Here is a 19,656-nt window from a genome sequence, read left to right on the forward strand (position 1 = left end):
TCAAAGTTTGGTTCACTGGTCTCATAAATTTGCAGTAGGTGCTAAATCAATACATCACTAAATACAGTTTATTTCAGCTGACTTTTTTGGCAATAAGGCTGTCAATGAGGAGAGTGTATATTGATTGCATTTTTTTTTAAAAAAATTATTATTGTTGGACCTTTATTCATTTATTTGTTTATATGTGGTGTTAGTATAATGTCATCTGGCAATTTTGAGTAGCACTAAATAAGATATTACAGTTAAATAAGTAAATAAGATAAAGGAATAATAAAAGTCCTATTTTTCATACCCCTACTTTTCAACAAGTTCAGTCATTCTAAAGACTACCCAGAAAGGCTGTTTTCTCTCTGAGAGGCAGACCACTCCACACATCTTGGAGCAATACTTCCATTTCACTAAACAAACTCTTTATATTTTTCTAAAAATGAACAATACAAAAAATACCAAAAACTAAAAATTACTCAGGAATGATTTCCACTGCCTGAATTATATGCTTTGCCTCTTTAGTATTATTTCTATCATTTTTAAAACTTCCAGACAGTGAAATAAAAGAGATAATTTGCATGTTTATATATTTTTTTTCAGATGGTAGGCCAGGATCGACAACAGGGAACTGATCTTACACAAAACATTTCTGAATAAATAAAATCACAAGTGAAGATACTTGAAAGATTCAGAGGTGCTTGCTTCCTGATGGTAGAGAAGCCGACAAACACAAGGGCAGCTCTGAAAACTCAAGGAAACAATTCACATAACTCTACTGTATTAGCCATCAGCAGATTGACACTGAAGAGAAGACATATGTGTGTAGCAAGTGTGGAAAAAGCCTTTTATGTGAACTTCAACCTAAAAATACACCAGAGAATCCACTGTGGAGACAAACCTTAAATTACAATGACTGTGGAAAAACCTTTTGTCAAAGTTTTCACCTTATTCTACATCGAAGAATCCACACTGAAGAAAGACCACAAATGTGAAAAATGTGATGAAACCTTTTTTTTTTTTTTTTTTTTTTGGTCAGTCCAACTCAATTTACCATCATGGAATTCACTCAGGAGATGTCCTTTTATAAATGTGGGAAAGCTTTCAGAAGCAAGCCATATGTTGTTCAACAACAGATGACACACATGGGGAGAAACCATATAAATATAATGACTGTGGGAAATGTGTCCGTCTTTTAATTTATTTGTTTATTTATTTTGTATTTTTATTTATTTGTTTATTTATTTTGTAATGGCTTGAACTCAGAGTCACTGGACCACTGAGCCACATCCCCAGCCCTCTTTGTATTTTATTAGAGACAGGGTCTCACTGAGTTGTTTAGTGCCTTGCTAAATTGCTGAGGCTGGCTTTGAACTCGTGATCCTCTGCCTCCGCCTCCCTAGTTGCTCGGATTACAGTGGTGAGCCATCTGCTAGCTCAGTTTCGTCTGTCAATCTTATCCAACATTTGCTAATTCATTCTAACCGGAACGCTTTTAAATGTGACACGTATGGAAAAGCATTTAATTAATGTTCAAGTTGTTACTTACATCAGAAAGTTCGTTTCAAAGAGGAATTCTGAAATGTGGTTGATAAGGTAACTAATCTAGTTGACACTCATTTAGCACTGACCAGGACTGAGTCGACACTGGGAACAATTTAGAAGTTTGCAAATAGTCTAATCCGAGTTTTTAGTAGTTCTGTCGTTCTTACTCAGTAGCAGGAAAGCCATTTTGCCAAAGATAGTCACCAGCGTATCCATCAATAGGCTTCACTGCCCTCCATTAAAAAAAAAAAAAAAAAAATACATGAAGTCTAATATGCAAAAAGTTAAATGTTTCTCTTCGTTCTGTTCCTTTCTAGCCAATTTCCCCCAAGGTTTCTGTGATAACAGCCAATTTGGTTCCATATTGGGCTTTGTCTTCAATCTTTCAGATTTTGTGCATTTTCAAGAATGAATATAATTTAAATGCATTCATTTGGCAAACATTGTAGTGTCCACTGTGTGCTAGTAATGAATAAAACAGGCAAAAATCTGTGCCTTCATGGAGATTACATTCTGATGGGAATAGAGAAGACAATAAAGGTGGTGGAAAGCGGATTGTGGCTAGAGGGGAGGAAGAGATCGCTGTTCCGGAGCAAGCAAAAATACCAACTACAGAGATTCCCTCCGGATTATTGGAGAGTGGGGTAATCCCCTTTCCACCTGCCTCTTGGCTTCGAACTCAGTTTAGGTCCCTTGCTGCTTGTCCTGGCGGGGCAAACAGTCACAGCAGCCTCTGGGAATGAAGGTACACTGTTTCTTTACGTTTACTTCTGATATAATCTTTTACCTCTTCTAGCAATTCTTCTCTCTAACCAACAGTTCTGAAATGGTAGCGTGCATTATAATCCCCTGCAGTGGCAACCAAAATTCAGATTACCTGGCCCACCCTGAATTTCAGATTCAGAAGGTCTGGAATGGGGCCAATAATTGGGATTTCTAACAAATTTTCTGCCAGTGCGACTGGTGGGGGTCGCACTTTGAGAAACATCCTGTAATTCTGATGTGTTTCCTTGTTTAATTGATCGTCCCCTTCACCCCCACTCCCACTACGCATTGTACACCGGATTTGGTTGATGAGGTTAAGATGGATGAAAGCAAACTCCTCAGCCATCTAAACCGAGAGGATTTTGCCAGTCTTAGTAACAGATTGTTCCCACTTCCATCCAACCCAAATTTCATGTTCTTTTCTTCGATCTTGGTTTCTGTCACCAGTCAGTCTAGCAACCCCTTTTTTTGCGGAGGAATCCCAAGCTTTCAGCTACTTGATTCAGTGTTTTTGCAAACTGAAGCATAAATTTGATCTTTAGGCAACAATCAGAATAACTCATTCTTTTTTAGTGCTTCTAGAACTCTACCTCTAGAGGCTCATCTACAAAATGGGAATAAAATAGTACATACTTCATGAAGTTTTGTTAGGATTAAATGATAACAATAATGTACCATATATTTCAAAAAGCTAGAGGAAGGAAATTTTTTTTTTAATCATAAAAAGATAAGTATTTGAGGAGATAGGCAAGCTTAAAATGATATTAAAGGGCAGAGGTGCAGCTCCCTGGTACAGTGCTTGGCTAGCATGCATAGGCCCTAGGCTTCACCCTGACTTTACATACATACATACATACATGTTTTTTAAAATGATAGTACATAGTGCATATATGTATCAAAATATCACACAATTCTCCAATAAATATATGCAATTTTTATGTTTTATGTATCTGTTAAATTTAAAATAAAAAACTTATGTCTAAGCATTCCATTTTCTTGGTGATAATTAAATGGTATTCTGCTTTTAATTTCTACTGAGTGAGCAATATCCCTAGCCCTTTTAACTTATTGAAAAGAGATTTAGGGCTCAGTGGTAGAGCGCTTGCCTAGCACATGTGAGGCCCTGGGTTCGCTCCTAAGCACCACATAAAAATAAAACAAAATAAAGGTATTGTGTATAACTAAAAAATAAATATTAAAAACGAGCTTTACCCATTTCACCCATTTCAAGTATATTGTTCAAAAGTTTATAGTATATTCAGAGTTATGTAATTATCAGCACAATAATTTTGCAATATTTTCATCACTTCAAGAAGAAACCCTGCATCTTCTAGTCCTCTAGTCTTCACTTTACCTCATTTGCATTCTCCAGCCCAGACAACTACCAGATAACTAATTTACTTTCTGTCCCTGCACATTTGCCTGTTCTGGACATTTCATATAAAGACCATCATAGAATATGTGATCTTTCATGTCTGGTTTCTTTAATATTAAAATAACATTTTCAAAGTTCATATTGTAGTATGTATTAATACTTTGTTTCTTTTATGGCTGAATAACATTCTGTTGTGTGGATAAACCACATTTTATTTTTCCATTCATCACATTTGTTGGGTTTCTACTTTTTGGCTAAAATGAATAATGCCGATATGAACACTCTTGACCGAGTTTTCATGTGGATATTTGTTTTCTTTTCTCTTGGACCTATATCTAAAAGGAAATTATAATTACACTTGGTAAGTCTATGACAAACTGTTTTGCAAAGTAGTTACAACATTTCATATTCTCAGGGAAATGTATTTCACTTCCAGGGTGGTGGTGGTGCTGGGTGGTGGTGCTGGGTGGTGGTGGTGCTGGGGATCGAGCTCCGGGTTTTGAGTATGTGAGGCAAGCACTCTATCAACCGAGCTATATCCCCAGAACCTCCTGTTGTTTAGTTTTTAATTGGGTTATTTTTTCACCATTGATTTATAAGGATCTTTTATATATTCTGCATTCAGTTCTCTTATCAAATATATGGTTTGCAAATATTTTCTCTTACCCTGTGGATTTTATTTTACTTTTTTGATGGTATTTTTAAAAACACAAAATTTTTTAATTTGTGAAGTCGAATTTATTTTTTTCTTTTACACTTGTACTTTGGTATCATATCTAAGAAATCTTTGCCTAGCTGAATGTCATAAAAATTTACTCCTATGTCTTCTTTAAGAGTTTTATACTTTTAGCTTTTACATTTAAGTTTATGACACATTTAGAGTTAACTTTTTCTTTTCTTTCTTTCTTTTTTTTCTTTTTTTAGTTCTGGGGATTGAAGCCAGGGCCTTGTGCATGTGAAGCAACCACTCTACCAACTAGAGTCAACTTTTTAAAAGGTGTAAAGAAAGGTTTCAAAAACTGAAAAGAGCTAGTGTAATCCCAGTGGCTCAGAAGGCTGAGGCAAAGAGGATTGTGAGTTTAAAGCCAGCCTCAGCAATTTAGCCAGGCCCTAAACAATTTATTGTTGTGTCAAACAACAATAACAACAAAAGAAAACAAACAAACTAAAACTGAAAGATGAAGTTTGTTCACAGATATTTTTTGTTGTGTTAACCTTCTTCTTCTCTTCCTCCTCTTGGCGGATATTTTTTTTTCCCCCAGCTAGTGTTTTTCTCCATTTCTTCCTGTGGATTTGAGTTACCATCTGCTGTTACTTTTTTACTCAATTACAGTTTGTTTCATCCTGCTTTCTTTTACTGTTACTGTCAAATATATTACATTTTTATGTTATAGACCCCCTAATACATATGTATTATTCTATCAGTTTGTTATTTAAATCAGTTAAAAATGAGTTAAGAAAATAATTATACAATTTATTATTATCTTTTGTAATTACCTAATTACCTTTTTTTAAAAAATGTGAATTCTGAATTACTGTCTAGTGTCACTTGTTTTCAGCCTGAAGAACTTCCTTTACTGTTTCTTGTAAAGCAGGCCTTCTAGCAATGAATTCTCTGGGTTTTTGCTTATCTGGGAATGTCTTTCTTACTTCTTCATTTTAAAAATATGAAGAAATATGAAGTGCCATCTTCCTGGCACTACAAGATGCTCTAGGTTCATCTTGGATGATTCCTGCTCCATTCCTCATTAAAAAAAAAAAAAAAAAAAAAAAATTTGGAGGGAATTTCTACATAGACAATTATGTCTTCTGTGAGCAAGCGTTTTCTTTTCTCCCAATCTATGTATCTTTTCTTTCTTTTTCATGACTTAGTGCATTAACTAGGGCTTTCAGTACAATGTTGATTAGGAGTGATGAGAAGAGATACCCTTGCCTCACAACACAGTTTAATGGTGTGGCGTGTATACTAAAAAATCCCTAGTTTGTCTAAGAACAAGTAACTCTCTTATCTAAAAACAATAAAAATTTTAAAAAATGCATTATCACAAATTCTGTTTTGATGTTGTTATAGATTATTCAATCATACACTCCACCCCCCACCCCCAGTATTGGGTATTTAACCCAGTACATTCTAGGCAAGCATCTCTACCACTGAACTATACTCCCAACCCTTTTTATTCATTTTGAGACAGGGCCTTTCAAAGCTGGCCTTGAAGTTGCATGTGTGCTGCCAAGCATGGTTAAGGAATAAAATTCTGATATATGCTATGATATATGGTACAGCAGGATGAATCTTGAAAACATTTACTAAGTGAAACAGGACACACACAAAAACAAAAAAACAAATATTGTATAATTCTACTTTTATGAAATATCTAGAATAGCCAATTTCATAAAGAGAGAAATTATACTAGAGGTGACCAAGGGCTGGGGCAAAGTAGAGAATTGGAAGTTATTACATTTTGGAAATAGTTTTCATTGATAGTTGTTCAACTTTTTGAAGGTAATTAATGCCACTGAATTTTACACTTAAAATAATTGAAATGCACTGTTTATATTATTTTATGCCTCAAAACAAACAATAAAATCCCTGCATCATGCTTTCATAAACAACAAAATTTTGTTTAAAACGTTGAGACCGACCTCCTTGCCTATTTTCTTCGTAGAACTTGAAGCTGTTTTGTTCTTTTTCTTACCTTTGTGGAGGACGTCCTTTCTTACTTCTACCTTTGTAAACCACTTATCACAGCAAACACTCCATAAGAACCATGAGTGCAGCAATCAGTTGAGGTGACAGTGACAAGAGGGAAAATACTGCAGCAACGCAAATTAATCTCACTGAGCATTTTCCACCCTTAATTCTTCAGTAGTGCTAGAAGAGGGGGAAAGGAAAAACTCCGACCACGAAGGGACTCGAACCCTCAATCTTCTGATCCGGAATCAGACGCCTTATCCATTAGGCCACGCGGCCAACTGACAGAAAGGCTTACTCACGTAATAGCCAAAGACAATATAAGGAGTTGGGGGAAGGGTGCTTTTCTAACGGTAAGGATCCCTGGATTAAAATTTCCTTATTTGGGCTGGGGATGTGGCTCAAGCGGTGGCGCGCTGGCCTGGCATGCGTGCAGCCCGGGTTCGGTCCTTAAGATGTTGTGTCTGCCAAAAACTAAAAAATAAATATTAAAAAAATCTCTCTCTCTCTTTAAAAAAAAAACATCATCTGTGAATTATTAAAAAAAATTTTTCCTTATTTGAAATTAAAATTCACTAACAATTAACAATTTACAAAACCTTCTAAAAATTGGATCCCAGGAACAATGAAAGAGCAGGTAGTTAGATGGTTCTTCAGTGTGAACTCAGTCTTTGATTAATGATGATGGAAGGATACGGTAAAGAGGAAGAAATTTCAACCGGGTCTGATACTGCAGTTGTTATCCTTACGAAAACAGTGAGGAGGAGCGAGAGAGCGCGCACACAGGACACCTATGGAGATTGGTAGTCTGAGAACAGTGATGGTGACATTGGAAAATGGGGTTTTGCTGTGGAATTGCAAGATTGGCTTAAGGCTGGGGAAAAAAAATAGGTCACTCATTTAATTAACACTATTGGTTTTATAGGAATGTAGGCAACGGCTGCTGATCAGGGTGGTGTTTTTCTGGAGCCTAGATGACTTCCAGCTTGACACCTCAAAGACTTCTCAAATTTAACTTTGTTTTGACGAGTTGTCAAGATTAACTCACTTGTGGGCTAACCCACTGAGCAATAGAGTCTTGGGGGTGAGCCCCCACAGTCTCCAAAAGTGTGGGTGGATAAAAGATGAGAAACATTCCACACTAGAAGTAAAGCAATAAGATCTGTCTACCCATTTATGTCATAGTTTTGGTTCCTTGAAAATAATGAGTTATTTTAAATAAAATAAATAAAAGCAAAACTTTTCCTTTCCTCAATGTTATACTCTCCCACAAAAAGTTTTCCCCAACAGTTTCTCCTTTTTTTCCCCTACTGTTTTCATATAAAGTGTCATCTTTTGGGGATAAGACCAAACTCAAATTATTGTAGAATCATTTAGTCAACATTTTTAGAGAGTCTACTTTGAGCTAGAAGTAGCTCAGCGCTCACACCTAGGAACATTGACCATGGAGTCGGGGTGGGAGCAGGTGAAAAACCAGCCTCTATCTCAGAGCAAAGCCTGCCCAAGGAAGGGACATGGCCTTTGTCCTTGGAAAAACCCACAGAGCACTCCTAAGCACATTCCCACCCTGCTAAGTTATTTATCTACAAATAACAGAGAGATCTGCTGCACCAGGTGTCCCTGACTCAGTCAGGCTAGGTGGGGACCTATAGCAGCCCCCTAGCAACCACCAATCAGCATGAGTCAGGGAAATACCTGGGATGCCAGATGACCCTCCCAGTAGTTTATGGTGGTGGATAACATATTGGGAAACCATGTAGTTCAGCAGTACACCCCTCTTGGCTTAAACCAATCAGTTCAAAGAATACCCTTCTTTGTACTGACCAATCACCCCTACCCAACCTGTTCCCACCAATGAATGTACTAATCATGGTTAAGAGTTGTTGTTTGAATTTCCCGAGGTGTGTGATGATTTGTTATGCTGTATGTGAAGTCCCTGCCCTTTCCAAAAAATGTATATAAGCTCTGCTCAAGCTGTTCTCGGGGCTCTTTGTTCTCTGCTCCTCTGAAGTGAGCTCTGAGCCCCAGCATGCTGGACCCCCAATAAACCCTTTGCAGTTGCATGAGACAGTCTCTTGGTAGTCTTTTCCTCTGACGTTCACCCGACCTTTACACAGGTATTATAAGAAAAAGTTTTAGAATAATAATATGTGCACTTTCCTGTCATTTAGGGTTATATAAATTGTTGCAGAACACAAAAGGGGCCAAAAATGCCCCAATTCATATAGGAAGGTACTTACCTTTACCCTAAAAGCTGAAAAGATTGTATAAAGATGCAGCAATTATTAATAAAACACAGTATCACCATGAACAAATATGAAGTGCAAAAAGTGAAGAGGATTCTCCTGTCAAATTCAAAACATCTTAAAATTCTCACTTGCTTTAAATGCAGGGGCCCTCAGTATGGGAGAGGGTTGATTCTATGATCCCTGTAGATAACAAAATCCATGGATGTTCAAGTCCGTTGTGTAAAATGCAAGTAGTCTTTGCATATAACTTATGTACATTGCATATAACTTACATACATTCTCTCATATGCCTTAAATCATCTCTATATTACTTATCAATACCTAATACCATGCCTATACATCACTTCATTCATGAGAATTTAGTGCAGCACTTCGCCACAAATTCAAGCTTTTTTTTTTTTTTGAATCTTTCTGGAATTTTTTTTCCAGAATATTTTCAATGGACAGTTGGTTGAATCCACTAATTACCAACCCATGGATACCAAGGGCTCACTGTAAATGGAAACTGGAATCTGTAGGTGACACATTCTATATGTGTGTTGAATGCAACAAAAATATAAGGAATGCCAATTATTAGAGTCCCTTTCCCTTTTTGAAAGATTGGTTTAAATTATGTCATTATTTTTTATATGTCTGGTTCATTTTATCTAAAACCTTTTTCCTTTTAAAGGACTGTTAATATTTTTATTCTTCCAAATACTTTTTTTCAGTCATTTCCATGGGTCCTTGGATGAGAAGACTTTGTGCAAAGCTGCCAACCTCCCTGCTCCAAGATTTCCTGTTCTCGTTTACTTTTTCTCCATCCTTTGCTTCCCCAAATTCATTGAATCTGGGAGTGAAAAAGAACTTCAGGCAAGTAAGGGAGGTCACAGAATGAAAGTATGTACTCCGGTCAGTACATAATTCTTGACTCTATGCAGGTTACGCAATAAGGAAACTAGATAAGTTACATGGGAGGCTCTAGGATGATTTGAATCCCCTAAGTATCTTCAGTACTTGCCGATTACATTTACAAATGCAAAAAAAGAGTTAAGAGAAATTAAGTCAGTGTCTCATTGTGTTAGTTAGGTTTTTGTTACTGTGACCCAAATATCTGACATTAACAGTTTAAAGGAAGGAATTTATTTGGGCTTACTCTTTCAGAGGTCTCAGTCTGTGATCTACTGACTCCATTTGTTATGGTTTGAATATGAGGTTCCCCCCAAATCTCCTGATAATGTGGAAATGTTCAGAGTTGAAATAATTAGATTATCAGAGCTATAACCTAATCATTGGATTAATCCAATTGATGAAATAATAATCTGAAAAGACTGCTGTACTGGGTGGTAACATAGAACATGGCTAGAGGAGGTGGGTCACTGGGGGCATGCCCTGGAACAGTTTATCCCTGCTGCAACCTCTTTTCTTCTGTTTCCTGGCTGCCATGAGCTGAGCAGTGCTCCTCCTCTACCCCCATGTTCAGCCTCACAATGGGCCCAGAGCAATTGGAATTGGCTGACCATAGACTGAGTCTCTGAAACTGTGAGCCAAAATAAACTTTTCCTCCTCCTCTAAGTTGCACTTGTTGAGTACTTGGTCATGGTGAGGAAAAGCTGACTAACATACCCATTGTTTGGGACCTGAGGTGAGGTAGGGCATCATGGCTGAAGGGTGCAGGGGAGGAAAGTTACTCAGTTCATGGCAGCAGGAAGCTGAGAAACAAAGGGGAAGGGGATCCTTGGGATAATATGTATCTGGACTTTCTAGCCCAGGCTTGCTCTCATTCTTGCCTTAACTTGGGAGGATTTTTGGCTTGGGGACATTGAGGGACATAGAGTTTTACTGTCCTCCTTTAAGGATTATATAGTAAAAGGTAAACATGCCCAATTATCTGGATAGGGATTTTTAGGAATTCCCTTCTCTTTTCCTTTAACAAAGAGGATGGGATCATTGTATATTAGAGTCTGTAAACAAGTCTGGATGGTGCCTGGCAAAATGCCAGAGGGAGTGGTTTGTGAAGTGAGGCCAGCGAGCCATTAAGTGTGGAGATTCCTTATTGGTTGACTGCTGTATCTAGTTTATGCTAATTAAGATAAGCTGTGTGGAATGTATAAATATCACTCAGGTCCTACAATTAAGGGCTCCTACTCCTGCTGTATCAAGGTACACAAGTTGCTCGTCACCCCCCCCACCCCCACCCCCCGGGTTATTTTGCTGCAGCCAGACTGCGGCAATTGTACCTTATATTTTCCTCCTTCAGATCTTTGAAAAGAGATTTCCGTGGGAAGTTTCATGTGGTGATGACTCTCTAATGTGGAAAGCAGTTACAGTGATTGGGAGACCAGTGTCTGAGGTTGGGGTCCCAGATGACTTCATGGCTGTGGCATGCTTGGTGCCTGGGAAAGTTTCTGTGCAAAGGTGCAGGATCCTATGGCAATCTCTCCATGGGAGGCTCTATGTTAGAGTCTTATTGGTTTCACCTTGCTCTCAGGCACACAGCTCCTAGGAATGAAGTCATCAGGGACCCCAATCTCAGACACTGGACTCTCAATCACTCTCACTGATCTCCACACTCAAATGCTGAGGAAATCTATGAGAATGCAAGGAAAAGATAAATAAGTGGAAAGTTAGTAAAATTAGAGGATAATTCCAGGTAGTTCAACAGCAAATGTGCTCATACACGCAAAAGCTTATCCAGAGGATAGGGAACTCAATCAGACATAGAAGATGATCATATAGGGAGAGAGGGGACTTCTTCCTAAACTGACTTATCAGGTTTCTTTGATAAAACTGGATTTTATAAGGAAGCACACAGATGGGCCTAGGAGAAGTTTTAGAAACCTGACTACTATTTGATTAAACAAAGAATCTTTGTTAGTTTTCCATGAATTTCATTAATGAATTTTCTTTTTTTTTTTTTAAAGAAAGAGTGAGAGAGAGTGAGAAAGAGGGAGAGAGAGAGAGAATTTCAATATTTATTTTTTTTTTTAGTATTTGGCAGACACAACATCTTTGTCTGTATGTGGTGCTGAGGATTGGGCCGCACGCATGCCAGGCGAGCGCGCTACCGCTTGAGCCACATCCCCAGCCCTCATTAATGAATTTTCATCCCCAAATCTCAAAGGTCATTTTTTTGGTCCTCTAACTGTTTTTATTCATGGGCATTCTATTTCATAGATACATAAAAGCAAAGATAAGAGTTCTCCACAGATTTTCAGACCCAAACATCATAATACTTATTAAACATTTCCATGAGGCTGTCCCATAAGTATCTTAAATTCTTATCCTATAACAAACATATTTTCATCCCCTCTGGATACCATCCCACTTCTTGCAAATAAACACCAAACTAGCAAAAATCATGGTCTTCCTCTTCTTATTATTGTGGATGATAACATTCATATTACTCAAGAGTGTGTACAGCAATGTATTATCTGAGTGCAACAGCAAGTCTGTAAATCCTTCTCTGGCTCATATAGGATCTTTCCTTTATATCCTTAAAACCTCTGCTACTTTAAAACTTTAGCATTGTTCTGTTGAACAATTACAGAAGCAACTCATTGGACTTTCCTTAGAGCAGAACAGAGAACAGGGTTTATGATTAACAACTCTCCGATTGTATGCTAACCCTAGCTTTTTCACCGTTTTGTTCTTGAGACTTCTTTTTAATCAATAGCAGTGTGTGAAGAGCAGAAGAACCAGCTATAAATGCTATGAAGAGCATCCCAGAAGCAAGTGGGTTTTAATATCTTTTTACTTGGAGAAGAAAAACATTAATTTGTGTACATATGTATTGACATTTAAACCTCAGGTGCTGGAAATAAAAGTCTTCTTAGATGCTTAATTCTAAGAAAATTCATTTTTTCCTGAATATTGTAAATTATAATATTGTAAATTATAAATATTTGCAGTCTGTGTTTTTTTTTCCTTATTCTTTGCCTTGGGTTCCCAACTGTATATGCTAAAAGTTGGTGTTTCCTACTGCAGCTGGAGCTGCATAAGCCTTAGCAGACCCATGTCCCACTTTGACACACCTAATACTGCTCCTTCATAATCACACAGGCTGATTTTCTTGTGGATACTTTCAAAATGCAGCTATACATGACTAAAGAATTTCAAACATATGCTTTAGCAGATGTATCTGAGGAATGCAGAGCCCATCTAGTGACTCTGTGAGCAATGATATACTACTACTCTCAAAGTCATGATAGTCTCAGCCAAAAGGAACTGGATCTCTCTCTCTCTCTCTCTTTTTTCTTTCCCCTTTGGTGGTGCTTGGGATCGAACCCAGGGCCTTATCCAAGCAAGGCAAGCACTGTATCAACTGAGGTATATCCCCAGCCCAAGGAACTGGGTCTCTTATGCAGAGGTTCTGAAATTTGGCCCCAGGATTATCAGCATAATCTAGTGTTAAATCAAACTTTGAAGACCAAAAAGTTTCTGAAATAAGGGTTTATTAAGCTGTTTCAGATGCTAGCCAAAAATAAATGTGTTGGTCCTGGGGTTAATCCCTTAAGCTACCAGCAGCATAGCCAGATAGCAACTCTATTAGATCTAAGGAACCTGGGTATTTTATAATGAAAATATGGAAGAAGAAAATATAAATTGTTTACATTGAACCTATATTGGGTAAAGATAAGAGGGGGAAGGATAGGCAAAGGTTCGAGATAAGAGGATGGTCAATAAAGAGAATTTTTTGCTGCTTCTTGGTTGGTTGGTACTAAAATCAGAATGTGATGACACCTTGATGGATAGTCTTTAACATATAGGAAAGGAATGACAAGCAGTTTTTCTTTTCTTTGTTGTTTTGGCTTGAAACCATCAGTAAAAATTACCTTCTATTATTTCTTTCTTTTCTCCATACTCTGATCTGTAACATAATTTAGGGCATCTTCAGCTCTAATCATTAGAAATCTGTTAAAACTGTAAATTTTTAGGGTCCACCTGGACCAAATGAATAAGAAAATCTGGGGATCATGTCCCCAATTTATTTTTCAACAGGCTGTCCTGATGATTTTGATGCACCTAAACTTTGTGGAAAACTTGACTAGAAGAATCAATGACTGGGCTGGAGATGTGGCTCAAGTGGTAGCGTGCTTACCTAGCGTGTGTGAGGCACTGGGTTTGATTCTCAGCACCATATAAACATAAAATAAAGATATTTTTAAAAAAAAATTTAAAAAAGAAAAAAAAGAATCAGTGACTTCTGCTTCCATACTTTACAGAAACGGGTCTTTTTTTTCTTCTGTACTACCTGGAGAAAGCACATGAGCAACAAAGAGCTGGCACATGTTGAGATCTGTGCATCCAAATCCTTTTTGTTTTTGGTACCAGAGACTGAACCCAGGTGAACTTATCTACTGAGAAACATCCTCAGTCCTTTTTATTTTGAGGCAAGGTCTCACTAAATTGCTTAGGGCTCCACTAAATTGCTGAGGCTGGCTTTGATGCTCATACCTCAGCCTCCCAGCTGTTGGGATTACAGGCTTGCAGGGTCATGGAGCTGGCCAAATCTTTATCTCTTTAAAAGAGACCAACTCCCCCAGAAGTCCTCCTCCTACCTCTTCTGCCTCCTGCTCTCATATCTCTCTTTCCTTCCCTATTCTAAACTTTCTCTGGGATCCTAATTAATTTCAGTTCTCATTACTAAGGGAGCTAGGCCTAGTGGTTCCCCAAACCTCCTGGTCATCAAATTCAACTGGAAAAGATTTAAATAACCCCAAATTTCCAGTCCCTCTGCCGGAAATTCCAAAAGCACTCAGTTTCTTCAGTGTGAAATTTGCCTGGAAAGCTTATGTTTTTATTAATCGACCCCCCCCACCCCCTGTATTTTCCTTTGGAGACTTCTGCATTGTTGTCTGGAAAGCACTTATAAGGAAGTTGTAAGGGAGAAAAACTTTTTTCACAAATTGCTAGGTTCATAACTGAAGCCTCCTAACAAAAGGCAGATTAACGACAGAGAACGTCATACGCATTTATTTAATTAATTAAATAATTTATTTATTTTTACAAGACACCGGAACCTTCAGAAATGAATATCAAAGGAAACTGGAAAACCTGTATTTTTATTTCTAGATTTGGACATAGAACATATGATTGAATGGTAATAAACTGAGGGGAACTTAATAAAGCCTGTTCAGATTCTTCTTGGCCTCTTATGTCTTCATCCCTTTTCTCCTTGTATAGAAAAGACCTCGTCAAAAATGAGGGTCTTATGACCTACTTTCACGGGATGATCCTCTAAGTTTCATGGCCCACTTCAGGGGAGAAGGCACCAAAGAATGTCAGAGAGACCTTGTGGTTTTTGGTGTTTTCTCAAATGCTAAATTGCCATATTTTGTAGTTGTGTATTCCAAATCCAGTCAAAGGACGTTGGCGTCCTCTGGGTGCGAGGACAGCCTGTGTGGTCCACGCATTTTTATATGCCATTTTCTGTCTGTTCACTCCTTGGCAAGCTGGTGCAGGGCAGCCATCCCAGCGGGGTCTCAACCCGGACTGACTGGCATGGACCGGCAGAGCTGGGAAACAACCAAAGGAGAGACAGGAACTTCCTTCACAGGCATGAGAAATAATCGAAAGAAAACTTAGAAAAGGATTTAAAATTTGCTCCCCAAACTCATTTATGGGTAGAAAATTGTGCCAAGGATGGCAGACCGCGGAAGTGCCTGGTGTTTGCGCCGAGGAGTGGAGGTACCTAAGGACTCGATGGTTTTCAGTAGCACGGAGGTTTACACATTTAATTCCTTTAGCAGATGTAGTCCATTTTTTAAAATGCCTTTCCTTGGTGAACCTTCTTTTTCGTGGAGGATTCCTCCTGGAAGGGGTCGCCATAAACACTGGTGAGACCTTGAAGTTCCTTTCTTCTTGTACGCGTCTCGGGGGTTCTCACTACCCAGCTTCAGAGTTTCCGAAACGCATCCTGCTTGGACTGAGCATGGCAGCCTTAGGGAGCCTTAACTGCTGACCGATGCAAACGGACCTTAAATTTCCTCCTGTCTTCTCTACACCTGGACCTAAATCCCCATGGCAACGCTAAATCTCTTCTTTTTATTTTCCAACATTATAACCACGATTGTAGGGCAGCCTTTTAAATCTGAGATCACCATCCCAGCCCTTTCCCTAGGGGTGGCCAGGCAGGACGTCCCTTATCCTTCCTGCAGTGGCTGCCGATCCGGCAGTGGGAGATCCCTGAACCAAAACGGGGATTTTCAGCATAACATTCAGTTTTCCTTCTTGCAATTTTCGTTTGGTAGCTACGAGACAGTATCGGAATGAAAAGGGCTCGAATTTTGAAACAGACAAAATGGAATCTCTCACCACTATCGAAAACGACAGTAACAGGTCATAGAAGTATTTTGCGAACAAGCTAAGCGTGAGGGGGTGTAGCTCAGTGGTAGAGCGCGTGCTTAGCATGCACGAGGCCCCGGGTTCAATCCCCGGCACCTCCATTTTTTTTCCCCCCCCCACAACTTCGGTAAGAAGGTGTCCGCTGCTCGCTTCGCTTTAGGACACTTTAGTTCTTCTAATTCACGAGGAGAACAAAACAAATCGACTCTCTTTTGCTTTTAATATCGACTCCTTTCTGTTCTAAGACCTTGGCACCACCTGGGTGGCTGCGTCAACAGGTGAGAAACAAGAAGAAACCAGTGGTAGAATACCCATTCGCTCGGAATTCCAGAACCTGAAAAACAAGCAAAATTCCAAATCAATAACTCCAGTAATACAGATTGTTTTTCTCATTATTAGCGAAGAGTAAAAAACACAGGAAAATCTCTTTAGATCCCTTCATTTTCTGAATTGTTCCTTTTGTCCTTTGCAAGAAATTCTGCAATTAAAATTAATATTTGCTTTTTGACCCAAGAATTATTTTATAGCACGTTTTTAACATTTCACTTGTGGGAAGGATTTTGTTTTTAAACTTTGTTTTTAAGTTCTAGTTTTATCCCATGATGATCAGAGAATACTGTTTGCATTATTTCTAGTTTTTATTTTAGTGAGATTCATAAGTACTACAAAGGAATGGTGGTAGGAGTGGTGGTAGTGGGGTCCCCACTGAGCCCAAACATAATACCCTCTCTTCCCTAGACAATTTCCAAGGGATCCGAAAAATTACAATTTTTTTTTCTGTTGTATGTGACCCTCGAAGACTGGTTTAGAGGATTTATTCATGCATAATTGACATTCTTTTAATTTTTGATTGGAGAATAATTGGAGTGGAGAAACCCATTATTTACCAAATCACCTATATATTTCTCCCCATAGAAGCGACTTCCCAAAGTTTGCTGAGGGGCTGTGGTTTTGTGGACTGAAAAAGAGAGGCCCAGAGCCTCAAAGAACTAGGTAAGTGAACCAGACCAAAAGAGAGGAGGGCTTTAATTCATGTCGTGAGTGTAGCCCCCTCCCTGACATCGCCCTCGCAGAGATCTCGGGGCCAGGGAGAGGGTTCAGTCCCAACGTGGGCGCCACCACAGCTGGCAGGTCCCCTTCTGCCTTCTCTTCCCAATCCTAGCCTCCAAAGATCTCGGCACCCTGTTCTGGAGCCCGCACCGAGGCGGATAGAGCCTTGGCGGCGACCGACAGGAACCGCTCAGCATTTATCCTGTCTCCCGTCCTCATCAGGATCTGGTCTATATTTTTGTGTCCCACGCTCTGTGACTTTCTACAGCCCTTTACAGCAGCGGGGAAAGAGCCGGGAAAGTGAAGTCACGAGAAAAAAAAAAAAAAAAATGTTTTACTCTGGGCTCAGAGTGGCGGCAGAAATGTGGCAGGAGTGGAAAGGTCCCACGACCGAGAAAAGAGGCTTTTGGTCTAGAATGCAGTTTACAGGTCTCTCAGTGAGGCGGAACACAAAAATTAGATGTAGATTTCTGAAAGAGCGAAATTAGGTAGAGTGAACGCCTTGCTCCTGTTTTCTTAAAACGTTATCAAAAGGCAGTGTTTTATCTTGAATATATTCCAGAAAGCGACTGGGTTCAAAGGGGGTGTAGCTCAGTGGTAGAGCGCGTGCTTAGCATGCACGAGGCCCCGGGTTCAATCCCCGGCACCTCCAGGGTTTTCCCGGGTATCTTTTTCTTCACTGCTTTTCTGACCCTTGCTCAAACAAAGTAAACCAGTTTCACAATGGTTGGCCATTAAAATTAGCCCGCCGCATTTCTGTTCAGGCTTGGCACTTGCACCTAGGGTGGCTTCATAAGCAAAATGAGAAAAACGTGGAGAAGACTTGGCAGATCGCGATTCCGAAACTGCCCGCGCCGTGTCCAAAGTGACAAACCCGTTCACGTTTGGTTCCAATTGGTATTGTTTCAAAAGCAAGAAAGAAAAGATAAGAATGGAAAGATTCAACAAAAGAAAACCACGAGCTCTCCATTTCCCTTCATTTCTTTTGTGTGTGTGTGTTTATTTTTTATTTGTTCTTTTTTAGATATACATAACAGTAAATGTATTTTGACATATCATACATACTTGGCATTTTCCTTAATTTTTCTTTGGTTTTCTGAGTCGTGGTTGTCCCGATCAGACTGCGAACTAAGCAAGGAAAAACATGGAGCCGTTTAAACTGGGAAATTGAGTCATTTTCATCAATGAAAGTAGAGGCGTCACGCTTCTGCCGAAAAATAGCTTTCCTGGGAAGAACATTAGGCTTGAGATCTCAACGTTCACAGATCGGTTTCCAGTTTTGTTCGACCTTAACTCTTTACCAAGAGGTACAGACTTCCTAGATTGACAGAAATAATTTTATCTAAGACCGCTGCGCCCTCTATTGGAAAGGAATGGTCCTTGGATCTTAAGAATGGTGGTACCCGAGAGTTTGCTGGAAATGCAGAATCTTATCTCCACCTCAGAACTATTGAACTAGAATCAGCATTCGAACAGGATCCCCAACTGAATCATCCCACATTAAAATTTAAGAAACACTCGTTTGAATGCCAAGACGTGGGTTAAAAGGGAGTATACAATAAATATAGTAGTTGTATTTTATTTTTTTCTGAGTTCCTAGTCTAATGTAGAAAAAAAAATTGTAAAAATATTTCTATTGCTAAACCATCTTTTAAACCTTTGTTTTATTTGTTTATTTTTATGTGGTGCTGAGGATTGAACCCAAGGCCTCACACGTGCTAGGTGAACACTTTACCGCTGAGCCACAATTCCAGCCTGTTTTCCCCTCTGTGATAACATGATATTCATTAATAATTTTTAAGTCACTGTGTATGATTGAAAATGAAAAATCCATTTTCTTTTTAATGAAAAATTCAAAGTTTTGGGCTTGGGCTGTAGTGTATGAGGCACTGGGTTAGAGCTTCTGCACCACATAAAAATAAATAAAGGTATTCTGTCCATTTACAACTTCAAAACATTTTTTTTATTTCAAATTTTCGAAGTAAAGATTGTGCTAACTTATAATGTGACCTGGAAAGTCTATATTTTTGTCTCTACAATATTTGAAATAAGATCTTTTATTCATTTCAGATATCAGAACTGCTTCCTCCCCACCACTTAGCACCAAATTTTCAGGAACTTTTGTTATTAACACTGCTTTTTGTGTTTTAAACAGTGATTGATTTTCAAGATTCAAAATCTTCTGCAACTATAATGATGTTGTAAACTAAAGGATACAACTAGAGTTAGGAAATCCCTAGTTCCCAGTATGGATAATATCAGATCACTTCCTTTCCAGTCAAGTTATTAGGGCTTTTTTTTTTTTTTTTTTTTTTTTTAAGAAAATAAATTCTCAAAGACTTTCTTCCTCAGATTAAGGTGTCTTGGCTTTGAGATTCAATGTTCCAAAGAAAGATACAAAGCTAATACTGAGAAACCAGACTCTCTTTGATGGGAGAAATTTCTGTTCTGTTGATATATTTCCTTTCTTCTTTCTTATCTTGAAAATACAGTTGAACAATGTCTGTTTGCCACTTATACCCACTGTGTCAGGAGAAAATTACTGACTGGCTCCCACCAAGGATATTTGTCATTTTGCAGAAGGAATATAGTCAAAGCATGAGAAAGAATACCATGAATGATTAACATTGCTTTTCTGTATTATTGTAGGGTTCAGGCATAAATGGAAA

General features: G+C 38.6%; 3 non-coding genes across 3 annotated transcripts; 2 read left to right on the plus strand and 1 right to left on the minus strand.

Moving 5' to 3' along the window:
• Window positions 1-6,568: 6,568 nt before the first annotated feature.
• Window positions 6,569-6,641, minus strand: Trnar-ccg (transfer RNA arginine (anticodon CCG)). The gene has a single exon. It is a non-coding gene; the product is annotated as a tRNA-Arg (tRNA).
• Window positions 6,642-15,966: 9,325 nt separating this feature from the next.
• On the plus strand, window positions 15,967-16,038 carry Trnaa-agc (transfer RNA alanine (anticodon AGC)). Its single transcript has one exon. It is a non-coding gene; the product is annotated as a tRNA-Ala (tRNA).
• Window positions 16,039-17,567: 1,529 nt separating this feature from the next.
• Trnaa-agc (transfer RNA alanine (anticodon AGC)) lies at window positions 17,568-17,639 on the plus strand. The gene has a single exon. It is a non-coding gene; the product is annotated as a tRNA-Ala (tRNA).
• Window positions 17,640-19,656: the final 2,017 nt, after the last annotated feature.

The sequence above is a fragment of the Callospermophilus lateralis genome, chromosome 6 (assembly GCF_048772815.1).
Source record: "Callospermophilus lateralis isolate mCalLat2 chromosome 6, mCalLat2.hap1, whole genome shotgun sequence".
Taxonomy (NCBI): domain Eukaryota; kingdom Metazoa; phylum Chordata; class Mammalia; order Rodentia; family Sciuridae; genus Callospermophilus; species Callospermophilus lateralis.